Below are 25,367 nucleotides of genomic sequence, written 5' to 3'. Positions count from 1 at the left end.
ATGAAACTCCAATCTACACCATCAAGAAAGTAGTTACCGTGGATATGCTTAGCAGCGCTGTAAATAGCCTCATTAAATAAAACCGGGCTAATTGCTGATCCCTGCCTGACTCCTTTCTTGAGGGGTATTTCTTCTGTGAGAATAGGTAAAGATTTTCCTTCACGTTCCATTATACCGGCACGAACACATATAACACTATTATTATACCAAAAATGCAGAACCTTAACTATGCTGGGATCAACCCCATTCTCTAGAATGGTCAGAAGAAACTGTGGGTACAAAACTGAATCAAATGCTGCATCTGCATCAACACTGCACATATAGAGTTGTCTTTGACTCGGTTACTACGGGGGGGGGGTATTTTCCGTCGCGGGGTGTTTTCCAGGGGGGGGGCATTTTCCAGGCGAGTATTTTCCGCGGGGGGTATTTTCCAGGGGGTATTTCCTGCGAGGGAGGTCAAATGTTGTTCAAACTTTCGAAACATGGCATATTGTCTTTGAGGACATCCTATGGAAGAATTTGTGCCTCGGTTTTTTGGCGAACCAACATTTTTTTCCTTTTTTCCATTGACCACTTACTTAAGGACATTAGTTTCTACCCGATCAGATAAAAATAGTTTTGTACTCTTTTGGGCCGCCAATAAATTTTGTTATACGTTAAGGTTCCTCTTGGCCCAATGACTTACGGCTGTAAGTTTTAAACAGATCAAAGACTAAAAGTCGTTAGCCCCTTTTTAGCGCCCCACACACTCTCCCCCTCTTCTTTCCGAACAAAGTCTGTGATCCTTTTTTACTCAGAGAACGATACCCGAAACTCTTGAGCCAATGGGAGTAATGCCAATGATCTTAGATCTTAGAAGTGAGATCTAAGAGCCAATGGGACATCTAAGATCAAACATGCCCCACATTTTCCACTATAAAACCTGATTCTAGGCGTTTCCCACCCCCCCCCCCCCGTGGAAAATACCCCTCCGTGGAAAACAAGGCTTTCCAAATTTGAGAATTTTATTCGAGTTTTATTTTTTTTTTAATTTTCGTAGGGGGAAGGAATTTTGGTACTTATGTATTATGCGCCGCTCACTCGAGTTTACGCTGTGTAAACCTCGAGAGATAACCGGTTTCTTCGTTAGTTTTTTCAGCTTAGCGCGAGATAAAATAAAGTCAAGTGACAGAATATATAGGAAATATATAATTTGGGCTATATATTTGCACCTAAGGACGGGGGGGGGGTAAAGTATTTGGACAGTTTGAAGTCAGAAAACAATTCTTTCTAGGTGTATGGCCACTAAAAATTACAGAAGAATATCGAAATATCTGTAATTTTGTTAACAAAAACTTTTTGTTAATTTTGTTAAAAAAAAGAAAAAAAAAGAGTTAAGTGTTTTTTTTCTCAATGACTGCTTTCCGAAGCATCAAGTACTATTATTAGGCCAATTTTGTGTTTTACTCAGGTATCATATAACGATCATTGCTAAGTTTCTATGTTATTTGTGTATTTCACGTATGCTATTTGATTATTTTCATGGCCTCATATTTGTCTTTAAAACACAATTATCTATCTATCCATGGAATATGCAGAATAATTGTATCAAACACAATTCGCATGCAGACCCGCTATACTTTACCCCACCCCCCTAATGTGCAAATCTATAGTCCAAATTTATTTCTAAAGTAACGAAGAAACTAACAAACAAACCTGTGTTTTCTCGATTTTTTTTTTTTTAGTTAGTTAGTTAACAAAATTTCCAGATACCTCGCTATTCTTCTGTTATTTTTTAGTAGCCACATACATAGAAAGAATTGTTTCCTGACTCCAAACTGTCCAAATACTTTACTCCTCCCCCCTCCCCCTTATGTGCAAATATATAGCCCAAAATATGTTTCCCATATATTCTGTCTTGTCTTGTCTTGTCTCCGCTAAGCTGAAAAAACTAACGAAGAAACCGGTTTGTTCTCGAGTGTAAACTTGAGTGAGGTGCACATAATACACAAGTACCAAAATTCCTTCCCCCTGCGGAAATTAAAAAAAATAAACTCAAATAAAATTCTCAAATTTGTAAAGCCTTATTTTCCGCGGGGGGGGGGGTAGCATTTACCGGAGGTATTTTCCGCGGGGGGGGGTAGTATTTACCGGAGGTATTTTCCGCGGGGGGGGGGAGGGTGATAAACGCCGGCCACTATAAAACCTATTGGTAAACAATTTAAAATTTGTATATTCCATGGTCCTAATCCCTGGGGTTATGAAGGTCATGTCATCCCCGGTGGTATATTCATTGGCTTTCAATTACTCCGAGAAAAATGGTTATTTAAATTTTTGATCAGATGTCTTGAAGGGTAAGGGGGATGGGCCGGATACATAGAAAAAAAATTGGGAAACAAAGGAGGTACACTATTTTATGGTATTGATAAAATTGACATATGAACTGGCTCATTTTGGTTGAATTGACCTAAAAAGTGGCTCATTTATCAATGGTCAGCAAAGACCAAGAAATTTGCTTTTTGAAATTTGTCAAATTGACAGGTGAATTTGTTGATTTATCAGTGGCCAGTGAAAATCAGGTTGTTTCATGGAATTGGTCAGATTGACATATGTCAATATGGAATTGGTCAGTGGTTCATTTATCGATGGCCAATAAAAAACCTTGACGCTTACTTATGGCATTGTTCTAAACTTCGACACTTCTTTCTTTCCTATTTTTGTTTACAAATCAGAAAATTAGTTTTAAAGAATTAGCGAATACAGGACGGAAGGGGGGTTGCTATTTTACGAAATTGGTCAAATTGACAAATGAAGTGGTTCGTTTTGGTCAAAGTGACGTGATTTGTTTATTTGTCGCCATTAAATTAATTTTATGGAAATGGTCATACTTATCTATGAAGTGATTGATTTATAAATGACTTGTCAAAACCAAGAATTTTGCTTTTTGGAATTTATCAAACTGACATATGAAGTTGTTCATTTATCGGTGGCCTGTAAAAACAAGGAAATTGTGTTAATATAATTTTTTTTTGCCAATTGGCATCATTTTAAACTTCGACACTCCTTTCCTTTCTATTTTAGCTATGCAGATACTTGTTTATTAACTTATTCCTTATTTATTTATATCTTAATTGTGTGTACACTTTTTTGCGTCTTGGTGACAAAGCAGAAAACCCTTATGGCTGGAAGATTAATGATTCAAAGAGTAATCACAATTAAAAAATCGAGTTGGCTCTATTCCAAAAATATTTTAGTTGACAGATTTGCATTTTGACCCTCTTAAGTAGGTTAAAAATATGGAGGTAACAGACAAGGCCGTACCCATAGGGGGGTTTGACCCCCCCCCCCCCGAAATGTTTGTTTGACTAAAAAACGCAACAAAAATGGATATAAAAAAATTTGCGTGCGTTTGAGGTTTTTTGTGTAACACCCCCCCCCACCCGAAAAAAAACTTTGAGTAAAACCCCCTCCGAAAAAAATCCTGGGTACGGCATTGGTAACAGATCTAAACATATCTGAAAGAATGAATTTATTGATTACCCGTCGAATTAACAAAATTAATGACGTAGCAAAAAAAAACAAACAATAAAATGAAAAACTGTAGAAGAATCACAAAACAAAGGGGTCAACATATAAACCAAACATTACTTATGAATGAACAATAAAACTGATAAAACAAATCACCCGGTTACTAAATAAGAAAATTGTGCCACTGGTGGCTGTGAACCTTTGAATTATGATTACAAATTTGCTTCTCAATTGATACATATGGTTCTGTGATCTATTATTGTTTAATTAATTTTGTATTTCGAGTCCATGAGGGAAGGCGAAGTAGGTACTACGCTTCCTCTTACCTTTCTAAAACTGCACTGTTCTTCTCATATATATATATACATATACATATATATATATATATATATATATATATATATATATATATATATATATATATATATATATATATATATATATATATATATATATATATATATATATATATATATATATATATATATATATATATATATATATATATATATATATATATATATATATATATATATATATATGGATGAATGAATGAAATGAATTATTACCTGTCGAATGGATAAAAATAATGACAGAGCAAAGAAAACAGCAAAAAGACAAACCGAGGAAAAATCACAAAACATAAAAAATCAAAGGAGTCAACAAATACACCTAGCATTACATATAAATAAACAATACAGTTAATAAAACAAATCACCCGGTTACTTTAATAGTAAATTTTGGTTATGAACCTTTGAATAATGATTTCGAATTTGCTTCTCAGTTGCTATATAGCCTGTGGTTCTGTGATCTTGTAGCGTTTAATTAGTTTTGTATTTCGAGTCTATGGGGGAAGGTAAAGTAGGTACTCGGCAAACTTAATCTTTTTTTTGTATTTGAGTAAAAGTCGTCCAAAAGGGTACGCAATAAAAAATCATGTGCAAAGGGAGTTAAGCATCTCAAAAATGTTTTTGGAAATTAGAATTCTGTTTTAATGAGAAAGACCCTCATATGAAGTTATACTATTTTTGGTAGTATTTTGCTCCAAATCTAAAAAAAACCGTGGGTAAAAAAATGAGCAAAAATATACTAAAAGTACTTAGCACCGAACAGCTTAAAAAGCTGTAGCTTTCCTTTGAAGGTGTAGTTATATTTGAGAATCAACGTATTGCTAATGTTTGAAGTTTTTTGAACAGTGTTGTCAAATTGAATTAATTAATTTTGCTTGTTCAATTTCGTAGTTCATCTTGACAATAGTGACACAATCTCCTACCACCCTAAAAACCTTCGTAGGCCTAATATTGTCACAACCAAAATAAAAATCTTAGAAAATGAAAGTTTTCAGGTCGAGGCTTAGAAAATCGTTCTCAGGTATAATTAGGCCTACGATGGTTCAGGGGCCAAAAAATATTTAAATTTTGATTGTCTAGGTTGATTTATATCACTACACAGGTTGATTTATAAACAGTTGATTTATATCACTAGATACGAAACTAGACAAATAGCAGACTTTAGAAAACTTGATGTGGTGTCTGTGGTAATCTTTTTAGGTTGTCAGGTCTTACTTGCAGTCTGGAGCGATGGAGCGATGTACCATCTCCAGTACCTGAGTATGAGTTGCTCCGAAATTTTTGTTCCTGTGTTATATGAATTTTAATTAGTTGCTATCCCCAACTCAGGTTAATACACTATTTTTAGTTAAATAAAATGATAGCTGCAATTGTCCTTAAATGACCTTTTTTTCTCTGTAAATGTCTGAAATCTGGTTAATGTCGACATTCACCGGTGAATGTTGGAAATTCCTTTTTCTCTACTTGGATTCAATTAGCTTTGCGAGTCAGCCTTTTCAGTCCACCAGCTATGATGGTAAAAGTTAAAGTTAGACTAGCTTGAGTTAGTTTAGGTTAGGTCAGGTTAGATTAGGTTAGGTTAAATTTGGTTCTAAATATCCGGAAAGGATTGAAAACTTAAGCTAACCTAATCTGTCATCATAAAGCTTGCATTAAATTGAAAAGTTGACTGGTAACGCTGACTAAATCAAAGAAGAAGAAAAAAGGTTTTTCGGACATTCACCGATGAATATCGACATTCACCAATTTGTGGACATTCACAGTAACATTCTCAATTCGTAATCCAAGCCCCCCCCCCCCACTTCACCTTTAAAACATATTTTTATTTGTCTTTTCTACTTTCTTACAGATTCAGTTATGTTTGTTTTTTTTTGACGATTTTTTTTTCCAATATTTCGCTGAGACGCGGGTGGGGGAGGAGCGATTGTCGGGGGAGGGCGGGGAAGGAGAGATGGCCGAGTGCCAATTATCTTGATTTTTGGCAGTCCATATGTGGCAAACGAAAGAAAAGGCATTCTGGAATAGTGTGGAAGATGTCATGAAAATGGATTTGGAAGAAAGGGGAACTTCATGGATGGGAGTAAAAAGTACGGCTTTCTACAGACTGTGATGTAGGAGTATCTTGCGCGCCTGTGTTGGCCGGATGTACCTTGGTGCTGTGATAATTTGGATACTTTGGGGAGTTGTACCTGGAAGTCCATCCCTTGCTCACACTCAACAGCTTAATCACAAGATGTCGCTGTGTGCTTTGATAATATTACAATATTTGGATAATTTAAACTCTTTTATTTTGGTCTTAGCCAATGATTTTATTAATCTAATTTACAATTCATTGAATCTTTTCAAAATCAGGCTTAAGCTAGTATTATTTTGAAAAGAATATATCCCCCCTTGGCAATCATGCAATGCGATTTTATAGCTATTAAATATTTTCCCATGATAACCCGATCTTCAGTTCGACCATCAATTTTATTTTTTACTACTAAGAGTTTTCTCCAAAATCCCGTTTCTTTTGATAACACGATTGTAGAGAGTTAGATTGTCAATAACAATCTAGACAATAACCTAGACCATGATATTTCCGGATAATCTGAAAATCTTAGCCGAGAGGTCGCCCCCCTCTCTGCTTCCTGGTTTACATCATGGAGTGCCACTTGTTCTGCCATGCTTCTTAGCGCCACTCTTGGTGCGGGCCACCTGATGTAGACGACTTTTCATAGTGGGTGACTGCTCGATCATAACTTAGACTCCCGATCATGAAGCTAAAAGGCTTACTTCCTGTGTCCAACTCCTTCAATCACAAGACGTTGTCGCGTGCTTTGATAGTTGCGTGATTTGGATAATATTAAGCATTATTTGTATGCCTTGCCAAAAATCTACTTTTATATCATGTCGTTGTAGAACTGCCCAATTTTCTTAGGTTAGGCAATTTATTGGCATGTCGCCAAATGCGTAGTTCTTGGATCATTCAAGGCTAAAAAAGGAGGCTACAGTAAATTAGGTCAATCTAGAAGAAAATATTTCAGGAAATTGCTACGCAGTTTGATGTTGTTATACATTAGATTTATTTCTCTTGTTCATTCATTGGACGAACTGACTAAACAGGAATTGAAGGAAAGGAGATGAGAAATAAGCAAAAGAGAAATAAGGAAAAGAAGAAAAGGTCCTTGTATGATAAACGCCCTACCGGTCAAGTTGACATTGGTTGATTTCATTTATTATTAAACGCATTATAGAACCGTTTTTTTTTTCGTTAGTATCGTTCAGCTTATGGTGAGACAAAACAAAGAGAAGTGACAGAATAGCTGGAAAATGTATAATTTGGGCGATATATTTGTATATTAGGGGGGGGGGATAAAGCATTTGGACTGTGTACCTAACACATTAAGCTTGAGGACCCGTTATACTTTACACACTCACCCCCCCCCCCCCCTAATGTACAAATATATTTCGATATTTGTTTCTAAAGTATTATATTTGTATCTTACTTTGGCATATTTTCTTAGTATTTAGTGTCAGTGAAACATATTAGAAGAACATTAGGTAGGGCGTATATCATTAAGTACCGAAGAAAATGTTTGAAAAAAAAAAAAAATGGCTGTCTACGACAAAAGCAGATGTTAAATATATTTTGGACTGTTCTTAGCTGGATGCGGAACTTCTGGTTGCAGACTGGCCTTAGCCTTAGGCAGGAATTGAAGGTTTTTACATTATGAAAAAAGGAAGTTTTTCAGTTTTGACCCGAATCTCGTAGTCTTTCAGGGGGAGGGGCCTTTTGGACCGGTTTTTGGTTTGAAATATTTAAATTGTACTGAATTTTTCAAGCTAATCAGGGGTGATGGGGGTTAGCCCACTCGCAAAAGATCTTATAAGAATTTTAAGAAAAAAATGTCAGTGTAAAGCCATATATGAAAATGGGTACTGGTGCATTATACGGACACTTCTATATACTGCTAAAGAAGTCAAGTTTGGTGAGTGCTAATGAAATAAAATAGAATGAATATATAATAGTTTAGAAACAAATTTGGGCTATATATTTGCACACTCCAGGGGTGGTGGGGGGGTGGGGGTAAACCAGACCATATATTAAATACTTAATCTAACCTAACCAAAGACAGATACCCGGTTATAATGGCTTATGAACAAAATTGTAAAAATTACATAATTGGCAAATCCCAAATTGTAATTTTAACATTTGTGTTAGATCACCCGTTTCAATGAATTCCACTTTAACAACTGTTTTAGTACCGGGTATATGTCCCGGTATCTGTAGCATCTCTCGTTTGACATTCCATATACAGTATATAAAAGAGTCCGTTTAATGCATTAGTACCTGAAAACGTCGTTTAATATAATCTCGTTAAACTCATTCATTAACATAAAATAAGTAATTAGACAACGCAATTGTGTCATGGCCACGTGGGTATGTAATAGTTTGTCCAATAGTTTGCAACAATTTCTCGGGAGGAGGAAGGAGGGGGTCGAAAGTTAAAAAAAAATGTTCTGTCAGAAGAATATCATGTTATCTTGAATGCTATAACTTGTTCCCCTCTTTATGTCTGGCATTCTAGGAGGATGGTAGGTTGACTTCCCCTTGTCAGGTCCTATGGATGCCCTTCTACCTTAGTACTAGGCTATGTATTATGGCGTGTTCAGAGAAGACTGCTTCCAGCCAAGTAGGATAATCGACGAGCTTTCACTAGGGTAATTTTTGTTTCGTTGCAAAAAACTTGTTGTTGAAATCCTTCAAGTTATTCTAGACTTGTCTGCCCCAAATGAGTCTAGATTTTGAGGGCCAAATATGAAGTCCAAAATAGAAGTCTGAGATTTTGAGGGCCAAAATAGAAATCTGCACCGATTGAGTTTAGATTTTGAGGGCCAAAATATGAAGTCCAAAATAGAAGTCTGAGATTCTGAGGGCCAAAATAGAAATCTGCACCGAATGAGTTTAGATTTTGAGGGCCAAAATAGAAGTATGCACCGAATGAGTTTAGATTTTGAGGGCCAAAATATGAAGTCCAAAATAGAAATCTGAGATTTTATGGCCAAAATAGAAGTCTGTACCGAATGAGTTTAGATTTTGAGGGCCACAGTATGAGGTCCAAAATAGAAGTATGAGATTTTGGGGGCCAGAATATAAGTCTGCACCTAATGAGTTTAGATTTTGAGGGCCAAAGTATGAAGGAAACCCTAATTCCGTCACAGTAAGATAAGGATTTCAGGTAGGAAGCTTAAAACTTAACTATTTTTGCAGGCAAGACAATTTAATGGCCTATTCAATGTATATGTACATATTGAGGACGCATGTGGAAATTCATACGGGTGGATCAGCCAATTTTTATTGTGTAGGGAGGATTCCCCCCCCCCCTCACCCCTTATGTACAAATATGTAGCCCAAAATTATATATTTTCCATTTATTCTGACATAAATAGGTGCATTGTTTTTCAGTTTTTCGGGATGGGGGGGGGGGGGGCTCTTGACTTATAACAAAGGGAAGGGTATACACTCTTCTCTCTGTGCTGGTGCGATTCTGATTCTTTATAAAATAATATTTTAATAGTTTTTTTTTCTATTTTCGTTGTGGTTGTTTTTGGTTGTGGTTGTGGTTATGGTTGTTTCTATTTTCGTTGTGCCCCATTTTGAGGGAACTTTGACTGTACACAGACATGAATAATTGTAGATGCAATGCACGTTATGCTTATGTCTAAAATTTGGTTGTGGTTGGAGTTGACAAAGCCACCCATATTTAGGCCCCCAATTTTTGATTGTTTGCGGGAAAGTTCTTAAGGCTAATCAGTAATTGCACCTTCCCAAAATTGTCCTTCCAAAATTACGGGGACAATTTTTGTCCCCGTAATTTTGTCCTCCTCGAAGTAGTTATTAATGCAGTTATGCATTATTTTTTATTTTTCTGTAGGAATATTTGGGAAAATTATTTTTTTTTGTATTTTTCTGTCAGGTAAATCTTGATCAAACAGTTCGTGGTAACTAACCAATAGATACATCAAAAGAATCACATTTCTATGCTGATTTCAAATATAAAAGTTTCATCAAGTTTAGTCTTACCAAACAAAAGTTATGAGCCTGAGAGAATTTCCCCTATTTTCGAAAAAGGGGAAAACACCCCCTAAAAGTAATAGAACCTTAATGAAAATCACACCATCAGATTCAGAGAACTTAGATCAGATTCAGATTCAGAGAACACCATCAGATTCAGCGTATCAGAGAACCCCTACTCTAGAGGTTTCAAGCTCCTTTCTGCAAAAATGTGGAATTTTGTATTTTTTTGCCAGAAGAAAGATCACGGATGCGTGTTTTTATTTGTTTTGTTTTTTTGTTTGTTTTTTTCCCAGGGGTGATCGTAAAGACCCAATAGTCCTATAATATCGCGGGAGGGCTCATTCGAATGAAAACTAAAAGTTCTAGTGCCCTTTTTAAGTGACCAAAAAATGGAGGGCAGCTAGGCCCCCTCCCACGCTCATTTTTTCCCAAAGTCACCCGATCAAAATTTTGAGATAGCCTTTTTGTTCAGCATGGTCGAAAACCATAATAACTATGTCTTTGAGGATGACCTAATCCCCCACAGTCCCCGGGGGAAGGGCTGCAAGTTATGAACCTTGCCCAATGTTTACATATAGTATTGGTTATTTGGAAGTATACAGACGTTTTCAGGGGGTATTTTTTCTGGTAGTGGGGGGGGGGGATCGGGAGTTACATGAGAGGATTTTTCCATGGAGGAAATTTTCATGGGGGACGAGACATTGCTATGAAGGGGGTGCCGGATTTTACAACATTATTTAAAAAAAAACGATCAGAAATTAAATAAAAAAACAAGTTTTCAGATGAAAAACTTTTAAAGTGAGAAATTTGCAACATCGAAACTCGTAACGAACTGAAATTCTTAAGTATATGATCCGGTTTAGCCCTTATTCAATACCTCGTTCTTTGTACTGAAGTTTTTTTAGTACTTTCATAAGAGCTATTTATTCTAAATAACGGCCTTTGTGATTAAGGGGTCATTCTTAACGAATTGGAAAAAAAAATTCGAACTTTAGCGTAAAGAGCGAGGTATTGACTAGGGGGAGGGGAGCCCCTTTATATACGTAATAAAAATATACGAATATAGAAGTTCTTTACGTAAGTTAAATCGTAAGTTACGTTTATTTATTACCTATAAAAACGTTCGTAAATAAAATTAAACAACTTTCGACAAAGCCATTTAACCAAACAAAGGTAAAATTTATATGCAAATTTCATTTTAATTGTTCATGTATGGTGAGCCAAAATCAAAACCTGCATTAATTCAAAAACGTTCAAAAATTAAATTAAAAAATCAAGTTTTTTTTAAACTGAAAGTAAGGAGCGGCATTAAAACTTAAAACGAACAGAAATTTTTCCGTATATGTTCCCTCCTCAACGCCTCGCTCTTTACGCTAAAGTTTGACTCCGTCTCACAACTTTGTTCGGTACTTGGGCATTATATGGGCATTTCTAAAAAGTCGAGTTTGGTCAATGCTAATGAAATAAAATAAAATAGGATGAATATATAATAGTTTATTAACAAATTTGGGCTATATATTTGTACATTAGGGGGGGGGGGGGGATAAAGCATTGTATATATTAAATACATAACCTAACCTAACCTAGGTACCTCCCCCCCCCCTAAACCCCAAAAACAACAGTTTAAATATCGTAAACGCAATGAAGACCACACTATACATTCCATTACTCTATAGCGGTGTCTTGAATTAACCCGTTAGAAATTGGTTTGTCGCGACTGGCTTCCTTGTAACTGGCCATATAATGCCCAAGTACCCTTTATTCTTTAAAACAATAAAAACTAGCGTAAACAGCGAGGCGTTGAGGAGGGGACATCCCTTTTCATATACGGAATAATCTCTGTTCGTTTTAAGTTTTAATGTCACTCCTTCCTTTCAGTTAAAAAATCTTGTTTCTTTATTTAATTCTAGATTGAAGGAATTGCACATATTCCGTCCTAAATGCGGTTATTGTTATTTAAATGTTTTTTTTTTCAATTCCAATAGAAATTACATTAGCTAATCTTGACGGAAAGAAGTTGACTTGGAAAGAGGCAAAAATAACAACGAGGAAACGCTCGTATTGGTCTTGAAATTTTGAGAATGAAGCCACATTCTTTCGCCTGATTAAACACGTGGGGTTGACAAAATTGGCACTTTTTTAGTTCCTCTTTTACTCTTAGTCTGTTTCAGTATGGCATTGTTCCAAGCTAGTATCGGACGTGCTTGGTTTTCAAATTGCTGATTGGCTATGCCGTCATTAAGGTCGAATTTGAGAAAGGGCCTTTTGCTCTGTTCACTCCATCGTTACCAGACTTTCTTAGATTATACTAGCTGAAATGAAGAGAGTCATTGGCTTTGTTTGGGTTAATTTTGACTTCATGAAATATAATAAATGTAATAAAATATAATATATAATATTATATTTATATAATAAATAAATATTATATATATAAATATTACTTACGTGTTATAGCGACCACACAAAAGAAGTGAAGTTACGTTAATCATAATGAAATATACCAAAATCCAATGAAAATATAATGCTATAGTAATAAAATTATGGAAACTACAACGGAGAATTCTGGAAAGCAGGCCGCCCAGAAAGCATTATGCTTAATACCTATGTACCTATATATATATATATATATATTAACTATTTAATTAAATTATACCTCCATAGATACCGTTTATCTCGCTCAGACTATGCTGATTATCTCCAAGTGAACACTGAAAACTGGTTTCATTACAGATCACGAACAAAGGGTAGTCGCTATAACACATAAGTACTGTTTAGCCGTTTGGGCTGTTGTTTTTTAAGTGACTTTTTATATATATATATATATATATATATATATATATATATATATATATATATATATATATATATATATATATATATATATATATATATATATATATATATATATATATATATATATATATATATATATATATATATAATCCTGCAGCTAAATTCAGTTTTTACCAGCCCAATTGGTAGAATCTAGCCCAACGTGAAAACAGTGTTGCCAGGGGTCTGGTTTAAAATTGCGCCGCCATAAAAGAGAAAATGCGCCGAACCATTTTTCTAGTGAAAATGTTCTGAATGAACGATTTCCCTCAAATGCGCCAATATAAAAAAATCAATGCGCAACAGCCTCAAAAACGTGCCCAAAAGCGCCCCCGTCTGGCAACACTGACTTATATAGCTCGCTTCCAATCTGGACTCACGGTCTGTTGATCTATAGCCGTAAGGTGAGATGCAAAAACAAATTACCTTTAATACCCGTCGCTGATCGTAAATTTGCACAAAATAAGGCTGTCCGGATCAGTCTAGTCTGCTGTGTGTGTGACTATGTCTGCGGTTCATGCGCTTTTGGAGTTGGCAATTATGATTATTTTTAGCGTGTCTGATTCACAGACATTGTTTTTTTGAAGGCAGTCATGCGGTTGAAGGCTATAGAATATTGTAAACCAGCGACTCAAATTGTTGGTAGTAGTATCTGCGTCAATGTTGGAGCGATTCTATTGTAGGCATCGTTTATGATGCTCCTAAACAATTTAATTTTGATGAAACGTTAATTTAAAAGACGTTACCGGCCGGCGTAAAACATCATTGATGCTTGTGCATTTAAATCACTGTATATAAATACTATAACAGTAAGATCACAACTCAGTGATTTTTGGCTACTGCATTCTCGGCGTGTACAAACAGCTCCTCCCATTAACGTTTGAGAAAGGGAGTGAGAAAAAGTACTGAACCATTTTCCCGACATTTGGGAACATCCGGCTACCATTTGCTGACTTCGTTTGCAAGATGTGGTGCCATTAAACGACAATATCCATGTCATCTACGTCAGGAAGATCGACAATACTAGGTAGAGCTACACTTGGTATAGACCGCCATTCCTGCTCTAGCTTTGCTTTATTCCAAAGCACAGAATCGTAGTAGTCGAAGAACTGACGAAGACTGGGAATTTTCAGTTCATTACTAGAGCTTGGGGTAAGCAAGTGTACCAGCTCGTAGATATTTTCAGAGAATGGAAAATGGTCAAGAATTTGTTGAACAGCTTCGACAAAGAAATCCCTCGCGGAGCGACGAATTCGGTGACTTTCTGCTACAAAACGTCCTGGTAACTACTCTCGTTTCGAGCCCCACAAGGAAATCGTACTCTTTGTAGCCGATATAGACATTGTCGTCGGGACGATTGTTCACTTCGTCATACTGATTGATATCAAAAGGGTTGACTGTTCTAATATTTGAAGGCTTCATAAAGTTCATGGCTATTGTCCGAAGAAGTTTTTTAACCTGAGTTTTGATAAGGTGAATAGGGGTTTTTCAGACTGGAAGATGGTGTTGAACTCATTCAGCTCTCCTAGCAGGTACTCGACAAAAAACATCATAACCCTCGAGTATGGGTTGTTTAGTGTCATTCTTACATGATCATTAGCATGCGAGGGATCATCAAGTACCAACGAGTCCCAGTACAACGTAAGAGTAACACACTGTTCGAGAATACGACGTGCACAGTTTTGAAACGACAACCAGCGTGTTGGAGCCAAAGCAAGGAATCTGTGCTATTCCACTTGAGTAAAGACTTGAAATTCCTTCCTATATGCATCTTGGCGTTTTGCACTGTCCCTGAAGTGATTACTCACAGTCCGACATAGATCTTCGAGGCTCTTGGACAGTTTTTTTGTAAGCATGACTTGCAACTAGGGCACACAGATTGCAGCTACACCTCGCAACTGTAGCCCAGGGATAACGCCCTTTAACAAGTATTTCGATTGAGCGGATCATCCCCCTCATAGAAATAGTTGAGTCAGAGGAAAATTCAACGTAGTTGTGTAAAGGAAAATCTGTCTTCATGACATCCATCACTTTCACTAGCTGATTGAATAGACCAGACGCTAATTTGTCGCTGCATTCGACAAGAGCGAGCAAATCTACCTGCACATTCATTGCTTCGTCACAAAAGCTGACACAAACAGCAAGTTGTTTGGCTACAGATGAATCTGTGGTCTCGTCAATTACTACGGAGAAAAGATTCGTTTTCAGGTTTTCAAGAAGCCTTTCATGAAAATGAGGGTCCAACGCTTGTCGAGCAATATTAGTTGCTTTATTTCTACCAAGAGTGGCCTGGCTTAGAAGATCTGGGCCTGGCATACTTTTCACAAGTTTCCGAAAACGAATAGGGTAGATCGTGCTCAACGAGAAATGTCACTAGCTTCGCTTCAACAGTGGCTACTCTTTCGATTTTTGAATCACGAGAAAAATGAAGACTCAATGCCATGGTCTTAGAAGACGAAGTTATCCACGCTTTTTATTTTCTTCGTGAGCTTTGGTCAGTTTGTGCCTTTTTGTGTCGTGTTTCCCTTTTTTACAAACGAAATCCTTTTTGCAGTAAAGGCAGTGAGCTAAATATCCACTGTTTTGACCAGTCTGCATCTTTCCTTGTTTTAACCAATCATTAAAGTCAGATACTCTTTCCCACTAAGTCTTTGGTCTGACCTTTTCTTTGTGATCCCCGGTATTTTGTTGGAGGGTTCACCATTGTCCGAGTCTTTATCACTGTCCTCATATTCCTGTTTGATATCTATCACTTCTACCAATATGTTGTAACACGTTGAGTCTATAAACAAGAGAAATATTTAGCTATTATGTCCTTTTCTTTCATGGATTGACTTGCTGGTGAGAAAAAACGAATCTGTATTAGTTTAAGTTCTTTCAGCACCAGCCTGCTGAGAACTCTTTGTTCTTTCCGGGCAAATCCTTCACCGGGAATCCGGCTGAAATCGGAAATTTGGCAGAAGTAAGGCAGGAAGTTCTGATACGTTTCATCAGAGCAGATATGACGTCATATCAAAGTAGATATGACGTAAACACACATTTGTTGCGTTTTTGCTTATACCCCTGTCACCACGTTAACTGCGGATCTGCATTTTGTCGTTTTGTATTTACCGTTATATCTTATATAGGGTCCACTGCAAAAAAGACTATTATATTACTAAAATTTCACTTTTCAAAAGTCATCCCAAAAGAAAAACTTATATCCCATGACATGGGTAACTGCTGAATTTCTATTTCACCAATTTGAGAAAATTTGATGAGAATGGGATGACTTTTCAGATACCACGAGCAGATACCACGGTCGGACCGCGATATCTGAATATCAGTTACCGCGGTAGCAGGCCAGATACCACGACAACTGCAAAAACGCCTTTTGACCGTGGTATCGGATACTACGGTAGCTGCAGAAACGACTTTAGACCGTATATCGAATACCATGGTATCTGCAAAACCCCAACTATTGTCGTATAATAATAATATTTATGACCCACTCTATAGGTTTAAGATAGTGGAGAAATCAAAGGAAAGAAATAGAGAGAGTACAAAATAACACACACAACAACAAAAACCACTCAATGAACAATTCTGTTTCCAAATCTGGATTGTAAAATTTGTTTACCGAAAAGGGCTGAAAGACCAAATGAAAATGCGTTAGTTCCACCAAAGAACTATGGATTGAAATTCTGTGAGACCTTTGATCTTCTACATAACTGAAGCCATCACAACCTCTACAATAGGATTTCTTATCGATAAATACATTAGCCTACATACATTTTCTTAGAATACATTAAAGTACTTTATATGAATAGAAAACGAAAATAACACCATTTAAAATATCTGAAAACTAAGTTCCTAGCAGTATTTGCCATCCAAAGAACCAAAAAGAACTTGGGCCCATGCTGACTTGGACACACATATTCAAGCAACGAATTAAACGGATACGTCAATTACGATCCTATTCAGAGAAAGTATCCTTCCCTAAGGTTGATCATGAAGTTTGACAGCCTGACGAGGACCCTTGCCAAGAAAGGCCGAAATATCTGTTGTATGCATTACTTGAATATATTCGCGATTAATAAAATTCCATACAGTGATATTCACTGTCAGATTTGGGGTACCTCTACAGCTAGTAGCTGTTTTGCATGCTTGACGAAAACGATTTATGACAAATAGGTGTTCACGCACTGAGCAGTATTAACCAAGCTCATTTGATTGGGCCACTGAAAAGCCGAGTTTGTATTGAGGTTCAAAGTTTCCGCGTCATAGTAGAACTTTGCGCTGTGAGCATGGCCTTAAATATTCTGAACATCATGCTAGAGAAAACAGTAAAAATGCCAAAAACTCCACTTAAAACAATCCAATATTGCATTGTATTCACTTAAAATACCCATACAAAAATTTGCTTTTCAGTTCAATTTTAAGGAGTCCAGTGAAGAACAGATACCTACACGAGCCAATTGTTTGGATCACAGATTAAATTTTGGGATTCCATAGAAACCTTTGGTCTTGTTCATTTTGGATGCCTTTTCAACTATCATCCGTTTTGGACTTCTTTTGTTTTTCTTGTCGGGATCCCAAAACGTAAGTGGAGGGATACCTATGACATTGCAAAAGTTGTCCGTCTGTCCGTCTGTAGCCTAAGCACGATAACTGTCGAAGGGAATGAGATATTTCGATGAAACTCGGTGGGAGGATCCTTTGGGTCAAGGGAAAGATCGAGTTCGTAGATGGGCTCTGTAGCCCTACATTTAGGGGTGGAGATTCAAATTAAGGGACGGGCAAAATATTTTTAAACAGCTACTGAGATAGTCGATTATGGGGTAAGAAAACATGCTGAACACGGCAATGCAAACCATCTTCTTGCCGGAAAAGTTGTTCGCCCGGAATCCGGCCAAAACCAGAAAGTGTGTTAAAAGTAAACGTTTTATTTGAAGTTGATAAGATGTTCGATTTTCGGGGTAAGAGAGCATGCTGAAACCGTATATGACAATCGTTTTTTAGCCGGACATATATTTCGTCCGGAATCCGGCTGAAACCTGATAATTTGTTATACGTATATTATTTATTTGAAGTTGAGTAGATGCCGGAAATAGGGGTAGGGAGATACGCTCAATTCGTTTCTGAGCTTCAATTTTTCACCAGACAAGTAGCTCCGGAATTTCGGTAAAATCGGAAATTTGGCAAAAGGCTCGGTTGTGTCGATCGGCATCGTCTAAGCAAAAATGACTTATAGAGGTGAACACACATGCTGAATCTAAATTTAAAGTTGGTTTTCTCAGAGGATTAGCAATTTGGCATTAATCTGTTTCTAGATCTTTAAGAGCGAAAATGTTCAAGGAGGCTGGCGAAGACTGGATCTAGCGAAGACAAAACCCAATGTCTGGATTAAATATTGAATCTTTGGGATCCCATAGAACCTTTGGTCTTGTTTTTCACTTTCACCGAGGCAAATTCAGTTATCAGATATAATGCGTCCAGCCAGCCGCGTCGGAGAGTTAGAAAAGCTGGACACAGTCGACAAGTGCTAACAAGGAAATTGCTAATTTCGAAAAAAATTATATTTCTTAGCTGTTTCATCATCGTGATTTTGATGATCTCTTCTAGTGAGAATCGGGCTTTCAAAACTTTCGGTAAAAACTACACCTCTCTTTGATGTCTCGTTGAAACCTCTCTCATGATGAATTCTAATTTTGAAATGATGAGGTACCGAGCTGGCAACTAGTTAAAAAACGCATTTTGGTAAACAGAAAACAGATCATAGAAGCCGCCCACCCCCTAGGATAGGCCATTACTTTTTGGCTAAATAAACTTTTTCGGACCTTTTTCAATACAGAGCCCTACCAACTAGGCGGGTGGTGCCCCCCCCCCCCACCTCGTATCTGCCCGGTTTTAAAATGTAGTCGAGTCCACGCGTCGCACCTCTATATTTCGTAAAAACAGTCAATTGTTTACTTGGGAACAGTAGATTTTTCTTAAAATCACCCGAATTTCCGTCAACACCGTCGTTTTTTCTCAACAATAGTCATTTTTGTGTACATAAAACAGTCGGTAAAAATGACCAGCCAGTCGATAAATACCCCACCTCTCGTTGATGTCTCGTTGACACCTCTCTCATGATGAATTCGAATTTTGAAATGATGAAGTACCGAGCTGGCAACTAGTTAAAACACGCATTTTGGTAAACAGAAAACAGATCATAGAAGCCGCCCACCCCCTAGGATAGGCCAGTACTTTTTGGCTCAATAAACTCTTTCTGCCCTGATTACATTCAGGGCCATAACGACTAGGCGGGTGGCGCCCCCCCCCCCCCCATATTGTCGGCCCGTCGTTAAAAAGTAGCCAAGTCAACGCGCAGCGCCGCTATTTTTCGTGAAAACAGTCAATTTTTTACTTGGAAACAGTAGATTTTTCTTAAAATCAGCCGAATTTTTGTCAACACAGTCGTTTTTTCTCAATAATAGTCGTTTTTGTCTGCATAAAACAGTCGGTAAAAATGACCAGCCAGTCGATAAATACCCCCCCCCCACATTTTAGCTAAGAACGGATCTTACGACACCTAGGCTACTTAAATATAGTTAATATTTACCATCAATCCCATCAGACAATCTTATGAAATAAGACAAGTCAGTCTGTCCTTATTGCTAACTTGAAAACTCTTGGGCTGAGCTGACAGAGGTCATTAAATCATGAGAAGAACTGAGAAACTCAAACGTCAAAGTTTCGCCAAACCCTCAAAGATAACTCAACCCCCGTCGACCACACTGGCCTCCCAGATGACAAGCTTCCGACCGCCGACGGGTCATTAATTAAGGTCCGTAGTTGACTTCCACGAAACGAGTCGGACGTGTCTTTGAAATCCCCATTTTATGCAACAAAATCATTTGCGAAAGATAAGAAACTTTAAGTTGGACAAATTTTACATACGGGAACAAATGTGGTATAAAAAGCCATTTCGCGGCATAATCGCGGCGTGCGGCATGATCAAAATTTTATGCGGCATTTCTCTCAGAATCGCGGCGTAATGCCGCGAAATGCGACATAAGTGGCAACACAGCCTGAGACAGAAAATACAGAGATTTTACACTCGTGACAGAAAAAGGCAAAACTTCTTGACATGGTGAATCTCTCTTGGAAAGAACTGAGTTGCGTCACTTCCTTGTGTGAACGTATTCTGTGATTAGTGATTTCGTAATTAGGATGTTAGTCTGGTTTGGTGTTATATCCAGAAGCTAGAAGTTACATAACAAGGTTGGTGCGACCCTACTGATTTCAATCTGAAAAATGCCTATGATCAAATCATTCTTCCACTAGAAAAATATGTGGTACTTGTCGGTTATTGGAAACACACCCGAAAAGTGAAGTTAGGTTAATCCTAATGAAAAATAACAAAACATGAAGATAAAATAACACTTCAGAAACAGGAATTATGGAATTCTAAACGAAACAAAATTCTCGAAACCTAACTCAACCTAATGTAACATAACCTAGCCCCCACCCCTGCCCCTAATGTGCAAATTGAAACAGTTTTTCTGAGATGTAACCTAGGCGTAATTCTTGAATTTATTTCCAATAACCAATAAGTACCAAATATGTTTAGCTATGATATATCCACATGGATTTTCGAAAAATGTAAAAAAAAAAAAAAAAAAATGAATTCTGTAGAAAATCTAAGAACCTGTAGGGGAATCTTAATATTTTGGCTACACGATGTCAAGAACCTGTTCTCTCCTTCTTCGCGTTAACCGCGGGGTCAAATATGTGCGTCAGGGATTTTTCCGCGTGAATTGGTGATACTCCGGTGTATAAAAAGGAAGACCGAACTGGACCACCCTGAGGAACAGAGTGAAAATAAAAAATGTGAAAAGGCAAATAACTGCAAAAAAATATATATAATATATTTTGACCTAATATTCAAGGTCCGTCCCCAGTGCAGGGAAGAAACCGAAAAGAAAGAAAGACGAGGAAAAACTTGCGATATCGAAATAAAAAGACGAGGAAACAAGGCATAGAACCAAGATTAAAAAAAGCTGCATTTTTCAAATGAGTTACCACCTCCTGGCTCCTTGGAATCTTAAGATTAACATTCGCTTGGAAAATTTTCTTATGTCATTTTTTGTATCTTGTATCGTTTGGCTGTGTGAACGAGAGATGAAATGTGGTTTTGAAACTACATAAATCCACCTTTGATTCTCCAGGTGGACAAGAAAAGAGAGGAAGATTGCATCTTGAATCCATCGGAAAAACTTGCATTAAAAAACTAGCGCTGTTTGGTTGTAATATCACCAAATCTAAGAAAAAAAAAGAATTTTTACTGGTATTTCTTAATAATAAATGCAAGTTAGAGGTAATAAATGGGACCGTGGCCTCTCCGACACCGGCTGTAACCCGTAAACTTTTTAGCAGAGAGGTTTGAAGCAAAACCAAACAAGCATGATCAATATATATATATATATATATATATATATATATATATATATATATATATATATATATATATATTTACCAGTACAAAGTGAGGATTTTCAATAGTTATGACTGGAAAATCAAAGGTGGATTTTTTTTTTTTTGCATTGAAACAATAGATAAGCGAACAAAAAAACCACCAGTACAAAGTTACCAGTACAAAGTGAGGATTTTCAATAGTTATGACTGGAAAATCAAAGGTGGATTATTTTTTTTTTTGCATTGAAACAATAGATAAGCGAACAAAAAATCCACCAGTACAAAGTTACCAGTACAAAGTGAGGATTTTCAATAGTTATGACTGGAAAATCAAAGGTGGATTATTTTTTTTTTTGCATTGAAACAATAGATAAGCGAACAAAAAAAGATTATAGTTTTATTATTGTTGAAATTGTTATTGAACAGCGTTATCGGATAAGTAGACGCATCGGAAAAAATTAAAACTCAACTAGTGAAACTTAAGTTCGTCTTACCACATTGAAATTGGGACATAAAACTGATTTTCCTGAAGTCTATAGCTTCTGGCGTTGAAAAAAAAAGAAGAAAGAAACGACACAGCTACTGAGACAAACTCAAGTCTTACCATATAAGAAATGGGACATAAAAGTGATTTTTATTTGAAGTTTAAATTTCAGATACTTAAAATAAAACCGCATCTACTGAGCAAAAGTCACGTTTTATCACAAAGTAAAGTGTGATAGAATTGCCTAAGTTTTCATTTTATAAAAAGTAGATTTTTGACTTCCTCAAAAATTTGTCAACATTGAAGAATGTGTTCAAAATCGGGTTTAAATTAGATTTTCTATAATCTTACCTACTCGAAACAATATCTTGTCTCTTTTCTTAACGCCTCCTAAACAAGGCGAATCCCATGTTCATGGGTTCGATTTTGCAATAGATCCTCTTTAGTAATCCTATTTATCGTGAAACTCGGAAACGATTTCACGTTTTGGCCTAAGGGGATACTGCCCTTTGAATCTGAAAATAACATAAATATAGTTTTATTAAAAATGTGACATAAAAGTGATTTTCCTGGAGTCTAAACTTTTGACATTCTGGAAAAAAAAAAAAAACGCAGCAACGGAGCCAAAGTAATGTCTTACCACAAAGTAAAATGTGAGAGACTTGCCTGAATTTCTATTTTACAAAATAGTATAATTTCGACCGCGAACCATAATCATCGCCGTTACTATTTGATTGATCGTTGTTAATTGTCACTGCATGAAATAGTGTATTAACCACAATTGTTCTTGGAAAAGATTTCAACTTCTTCTTGATCAAAAGTGCCGACAACGAAATTGTTTCTTTTTTATTTTGAAATTCTGCCACAACAAATTATTATTTTTAATTTACGCCGTGGGACTCACTATTGGAGAAAAGCGTAACCGAGTGCGTTTTTTCCCAAAATGTTTGTCGTCACTTCAAATAAATGTTTTCTTTAAAAATTTTAGTTATTAGTTGAAGAAAAGCTTAAAGCAGAAATGAAAGTGAAGAAAAGAAGTGTCTTGATTGTGCTATGAATAGTAAGCAAATAAAGGGTAATAAGCGAGACTCCTAATCTGCAAATTTGTAAATAGTAATAATTTCATAATATTATAAACTAATAATATAGTAAAATGTAGTAAGATAAATGGTACAATATACTAAAATAAATAATGGGATCACTTATTAAAATAATAATTTAAAAGTAATATATAGTAATCAAAAATATATAATGCGTACATTATATGCTGATTACAGATCTTAAACAAAAAATCAAGGTGAGGACAGTCAGTCCAAAGCAAGTAACTGAAGTAAATTCACATAATTTATTAAAATGGGAATTAGTGGCGTCAGTTCACGAAAATTTAGGCGTAAACGCATTTTTCAAAACCTAGGGGCACAAGTTCGTCATTGTTTCAGTGAGAATGCCTCCAAAAAGGTATTTTTTTTAAACCTAGACGGTGGCGAAAATCTATGGAACACATGCTGATTTGGGAGAACTGATGAATATGGTGAAAATTCAGTTTTATGATTGATTCTTCAGATACACTGTTTTGGGTTAGAGAATGTGTTTGTAGCACGTATGTATGCATTTCAGCTGAGAAAAGAACGCGCAATCTTTTTTTTTAGCTAGCTTCTTCCTTAAAAGTTAACTCTTACAATAATTCTTATTGTCTCTCGAAGTACATATGAATTAATGCCTCGGAGCCTGCATGAAGAAGGCGCGATTGTACCTCTTAAATCAGAGGCGCAGTCGTCAAAACTAACCGATTGCAAGCCTCAAGGGGTCAGAAAGATATTGTAAATGGGGCCGTATTCTAACCAAGCAGAGTACGAAGTTTTAAATCTGATAACCTAGTTTGAATCATGGAAATCGAGCCTGGAGTATCTCCCAAGTATAACACCTACCTCATTCCCAACCTGCCTTTGGTGTTCCCCATGGGGCTCTCAGATTCACGGGTACGATTATTTTTTAGACAAGAACAAACTCAGTATTCCAATTCTATCTGATATATTCTACGGCCTTTCAAAACTGCTCGTTGCTACTTCTTCGTCATTATCGGAGGGGCTGCAAACTTTACACACCTGGCGTACGTATCGCGAAAACCACGTGTGCCGCACAGGCCCCCTCGGTGTGGCACATTCCACACAACGCTTGACACAGTTCCAGCAGCTTGGCTCACGCCATCTTGTAAAGTCGACGCTCACTCGTCATTATCGAGGCGTCCCTTTTTCTTTTCTTTTTTGTTACTCCTGACCAAAGTATAATCACCTACGGAACTTGTACTGACAAAACTCTCCAAAAGTGACCCCGCGTAACTCAGCGCCTCTAGACGCAAAATGTTGTACTACTTAATCGCTCCGAGCCAAAGTACTTTTATTTGCTCCGGCCAATAATTATGCTAGAGCGTGATTCAGGCGGCGAGTGACGTACCTGTTCCGTAGGTGATTATACTTTGGTTGCCAGGTTCGCATAGGTATACAAAGGGTCACTTTTTGGGTGGAGAGGATAGGTTTTGTCAGTACTTGTTCCGTAGGTGATTATACTTTGCTCCTGACTAGTTGTCAAATATATCTAGGCACGTTTATTAACCAGTATATCATCCTCTATTATTCCAGTATCCAGCTATTCATGATTGTTGTGTATGATTTGTTGCGTATGACGCAACAACCTTGTTTGTTCTTTAGTCTGGTTCTAAGTCAAATAAGTGACCAGTTCTAGAATCCCTTGATATTACCTGGCTGTTGCTTCATGGATGCTTTTTTTTTTTACCTTTTAAGACGTGTATAGAATATAAAGAATAATGGGTACTCTTGCATTATATGGACCTTTCTAAACAGTCAAGTTTGGTTAATGCTAATGAAATAAAATATATAATAGTTATGAAACAAATTTAGGCTATATATTTGCACATTAGGGGAGGGGGGGGGGGGTTCGTTGGGTAAAGCATAGCATATATTAAATACGTACCCTAACCTAAGTACCCCCCTCCTAAACCCCAAAAAAACGACAGTTTAAATATTGTATACGTCATAAAAACCACGCTATTGTTGTATTATCCTAGAGCGGTTAACCCGTCAAAAACGGGTTTTTCGTGGCCGATTTTCTTGTAAAGACCCATATAATGCAAGAGTACCGAATAATGTATCACGTCAATGTTAAGCGCCATCATTAACCCCCCGCTCCCCCCCAAATTTTTGCGTCAACATTTTTCTAGTGGTTGGATACAATACTGGTTTGGGTACTGTTTTGCTTAATGGTACACACCGCTATAGACTCTATAGCAATTTAGCATTGAGACCCGTAAAACAGGTAACTGGTATTGATCGAAAAGCGTGGTTTCACATTGAATTTACAATATTTAAACTGTTGTTTTCTGGGGTTTAGGGGGGGGGGGAAGGTACCTAGGTTAGGTTGGGTTACGTATTTAATATATGCGATCCTTTACCCCCCAACCCCCTAATGTGCAAATATTTAGCCCAAATTTGTTTATAAACTATTATATATTCATCCTACTTTATTTCATTAGCATTAACCAAACTTGACTTTTTAGAAATGCCCATGTAATGCCCCAGTACCTTTAAACTGTTGTTTTGTGGGGTTCAAGGGGGGGGGAGGTACCTAGGTCAGGTTAGGTTACGTATTTAATATGTGCTGCGCTTTACCCCCC

At 36.9% G+C, this 25,367-nt stretch overlaps 1 protein-coding gene across 1 annotated transcript in view; it reads left to right on the top strand.

Annotated features, from left to right (window-relative positions):
* Window positions 1–25,367, top strand: part of LOC148943083 (insulin-like peptide receptor) — a 208,940-nt gene that overhangs the window by 22,275 nt on the left and 161,298 nt on the right. The window lies entirely within an intron of this gene.

The sequence above is a fragment of the Artemia sp. Qi Xiang Cuo genome, chromosome 16 (assembly GCF_049724085.1).
Source record: "Artemia sp. Qi Xiang Cuo chromosome 16, ASM4972408v1, whole genome shotgun sequence".
NCBI lineage: Eukaryota > Metazoa > Arthropoda > Branchiopoda > Anostraca > Artemiidae > Artemia > Artemia sp. Qi Xiang Cuo.
This window is presented reverse-complemented; position numbering and strand designations above follow the sequence as displayed.